Source organism: Arachis hypogaea, chromosome 2, assembly GCF_003086295.3.
Source record: "Arachis hypogaea cultivar Tifrunner chromosome 2, arahy.Tifrunner.gnm2.J5K5, whole genome shotgun sequence".
NCBI classification, from domain to species: Eukaryota; Viridiplantae; Streptophyta; class Magnoliopsida; order Fabales; family Fabaceae; genus Arachis; species Arachis hypogaea.
In genome coordinates, this window is record NC_092037.1 from 76,601,387 (window position 1) to 76,605,641 (window position 4,255).

Genomic DNA, 4,255 nt, shown 5'->3' on the forward strand with positions numbered 1-4,255 from the left:
GGTGTGCCTTAAGGTACACCAAACTTAGAAGTCTGACTTATGCTCTAAAACAATGTATGCATTTATCAAATATGAAAGTTCAAAATCATGCGCAGGTAATCATAGCTTATTGGATAAAAGAAAAGACAGAAATCTTAAATCATGGGTTGCCTCCCATGAAGCGCTCTTTTATTGTCACTAGCTTGACATTGAACTCCCTTTAGGGTGGGTGATGCTGGTGGTGTCTCAATTTGTCCCCTCTCACTGTAAGCTTTCTCTGTGTGCCTTGATGCTCAATTTCAATGTGCTCAAGAGAGAGTACTTGGTTGACAGTGTAATGATCTTCTGTTCCCAGCTGTTGATATACTAGTTGCACCTTGTCACCTTTGGAAAATCCTTCAGTTGGGATTTTCTTATTTTTCCACCCTTTGTAAGCCTTCTTCTTGTTCTTCATCTTCTTCTTTCTTGTTGATCTTTCTCCCTTGACAGTGACTTGAGTTTTGATACCTTCCTGTTTGTTTATTATCTCGACTTCTTTTTGAATTCCTTTTCCTTCTTGCACCTGCTCATTTTTCTGTTCTACTGCATTATTGGTTGCTTGCTTTGAAAGAGAGTCACTACTTGTCTTGCTTGTTTCTTCATTACTTTGTGATTCTGGAAAGACTTTCAGGGTGATACTTTCTTCATGCATCCTGAGGGTTAGCTCTCCCTGCTCTATATCTACAATGGCTCTTGCAGTGGCCAAAAATGGTCGACCAAGTATTATGGAGTCATTCTCATTCTCTGTTGAATCTAAGATCACAAAGTCTGCAGGAAAGATGAACTTGTCAACCTTAACTAAAAGGTTTTCAATCAACCCTTTAGGATACACCACTGATTGATCCACCAACTCCAAGGACATCTGTATTGGTTTCACTTCTCCTATGCCAAGCTTTTTCACTAAAGAAGATGGAATTAGATTTATACTTGCTCCTAAATCGCACATCCCCTTGTTGATACATAGGCTTCCAATAGTGCAAGGCAGGAAGAAACCTCCAGGATCTTCAAGCTTGGGAAGAAGTCCTTTTCTGATTAGTGCACTGCATTCTTCACTGAGCATTACAGTCTCCTTCTCATTCCAACTTCTTTTCTTATTGATGAGCTCCTTTAAGAACTTGGCATACAGAGGCATTTGCTCCAATGCCTCAGCCAAAGGTATATTGATTTCCAGCTTCTTGAAAGTCTCTAGGAATTTAGAAAAGTGTTGGTCCTTAGTCTCTTTGTGGAATCTTTGGGGATAAGGCAGTGGAGGTGTCAAGCTTATCTCCACTTGATGTTGTCTTAGATTTGGTTCTTCCATGATCTGCTTTCCCTTCTTCAAATTTTGTGGTCTATTTTCTTTTTCTTGAGGTTGATTCTGAGGGTGGTTGCTTGCTGTTGCATCTTCATCATTGGTTGTCTCTTTTTCAACTTGTTTCTTGTCACTTTCCTTGGGTTTCTTAGTGGCTTCTTCATCTTTCAGCAGGATTTTTCCACTCCTCAACTGTATTGCCTTGCACTCCTCTTTTGGATTAGGAATGGTGCCACTTGGTAGTGAGCTTGATGGTTTTTCAACAGAAATCTGCTTGGAGATTTGTCCAACTGCCTTTCTAGGTTCTTCATGGAGGCTTCTTGGTTCTTTGTTGTCAATTCTTGGTTCTTCATCATCTTCTCCATGAGCATCTCTAGATTAGTAATCCTCTGAGAGTCTTGTGAGATTGGTTGGTTTTGGGGTGTTGATGGATGATGGTGGGTGTTTTGGTTAGTTGGGTGGTTATTGGGTGGATAATGGTTAGAATTGGGATAAGTGTTTTGTGGTTTTCTGTATATGCTTTGGTTAGTGTTTGGATGGTTGTTGTGGTTTGTGTTTTTCCAATTGTTTTGAGTTGAGTTCCTTTGCCATGGCTGCTGAATTTGATTGTGGTTGTCTCCCCATCTGAGGTTGGGATGATTTTTCCAAGAGGGGTTGTAAGTATCACCATAGACTTCATTTGTTCCAGGATTTTGGTTGTGCATGTATTGGACTTGCTCTTGCTGTTGCTCCTCTTGAATTTCTTCATTTTGCCCTCAAGTAGTTAATGGTTGGCTTGTGTTGACTGCTGCAACTTGGAGACTATCAATCCTTTTGGCCATTTGCTCAAACTATTGTTGAATTTGCTGTTGCATCATTTTGTTCTGAGCTAAGATTGAATCCACTCCTTCCAACTCCATTACTCCTCTTCTTTGTGATGGTTGGCGTTGCCTTTGGTGAGCAAAGAAATATTGGTTGTTGGCCACCATATCAATGAGATTTTGAGCTTCCTCTGTAGTTTTCATGAGTTGTAATGAGCCTCCGGCTGAATGATCAAGTGCTTCTTGAGCCTTCAGAGTAAGTCCCTCATAGAAGTTCTGTAGCTTGTCCCACTCAGTGAACATCTCTGGTGGACATTTCCTCAGCAGTGCCTTATATCTTTCCCATGCTTCATATAAATTTTCAGCCTCCATTTGAGTGAATGTCTGCACCTCAGTTTTTAATCTTATGATCCTTTGAGGGGGATAAAATTTGGCAAGAAACTTGCTCACCAAGTCATCCCAAGTGTTGATGCTCTCCTTTGGAAATGTTTCTAGCCATTGAGTGGCTTTGTCCCTGAGAGAGAATGGAAAGAGCAGTAACTTGTAGCTGTCAGGAGGCACACCATTGGTTTTGACAGTGTCACAAATCCTCAAGAAGGTAGATAAGTGTTGATTTGGGTCTTCCAATGGCCCTCCTCCAAAAGAGCAGTTGTTTTGGACCAAAGTGATGAGTTGTGGCTTTAGTTCAAAGTTGTTTGCATTGACATTAGGAGTGAGAATGCTACTCCCGCAGTGTCTAGCATTTGCAAATGTGTAGGAAGCCAGTACTCTTCTTTGTTGTGGGTTATTGTTGGCTCCTCCTTCTGGTTGATTGGGATTTGATGGATCTCCTTCCATCTCTTGGAATTCCTCCTCAGATTCTTCCTCTCCAATAACGTTCTTCCCTCTTTCATTTCTTCTTATTCTTCGAAGAGTTCTTTGGTCAATTTTAGAGAGAATAGGGGAAGCTCTTCCTGTACCTGACATACAATCACACAATAAGAAACACACAGATCCAGAAAACCAGTGAAACTTCAATCTATTGCTAGAATGAAGTTTTAGTTAGTGTAAGCAAAAATTCAAACAGTTAGTGTGTTAGTAAAACTTAAAGAAACAGAAAAGAAAAAGTGCTTGATCTAGACCTCCACTTCACTTAATCATTGTCAATCTATTTCAATCCCCGGCAACGGCACCAAAAACTTGATGTGTGGAAAACGATCCAACACAAAACTCACTGGCAAGTGTACCGGGTCGCATCAAGTAATAAAACTCACGGGAGTGAGGTCGATCCCACAGGGATTGAAGGATTGAGCAATTTTAGTTTAGTGGTTGATTTAGTCAAGCGAATCAAGTATTGGTTGAGTGGTTTATCATTAACAGAAACTAAATTGCTTGGAATGTAAAGAGAGACAGGAGAATTGCAGTAAATTAAAGAGCAGGAAAGTAAAAGAAACTGAAGCTTAAATTGCAAGAAATTAAATAACTGAAACTTAAAGTGCAAGAAATGTAAATTGCAGTAACTTAAAGTGCAAGAAATATAAATTGCTTGAATGGAAAAAGGGAGTTGAGGATTGGGAATTTAGAATTTAAGCAAGGGAAATTAAATTGCAACAATTAATAAAACAGAAGATGAATCGAAAGTAACTAGAATTCAAATAGGAAGAGAAATTAAATTGCAGCAGGGATTCACAGAAGAACCAAAAGGGGAAATGGGATCTCAGGACTCCAGAGACTAGATAGCAAAGTCTAGATCTCAATTGCCTTCCCAAATCCAAGTTCACTAAGCAATTAACAAGAAATTAAAGAAGAAACAGTAAAGGAAATGTGATTGAACTCAATTATGCAGAAGAGAAATTAAAGAGATCTTGAATGGAGATTGAGACAGAAATTCCTCAATTCTTCACACCCAAGACTCAAACAAGAAAAGTAAAAATGCTCAAGCAAGAACGAGGAAGAAGAGAGATCAATTCTCCTCCCCAATTCTCTGAAATCTCAATTCCTAGCTCTCAATGAAGTCTCCGAATTCAAAACTCCAAAGAAGGTTCAAAAGCTCAAAGTAAAGTAAAAATTCAAAACTCAAAAGAAAGGTCCTAATTACATCAAACTATCTCCTATTTATACACTTTCTATTCTTGGATCTTGGGATTTGGATGGGCTTTTGATTTGG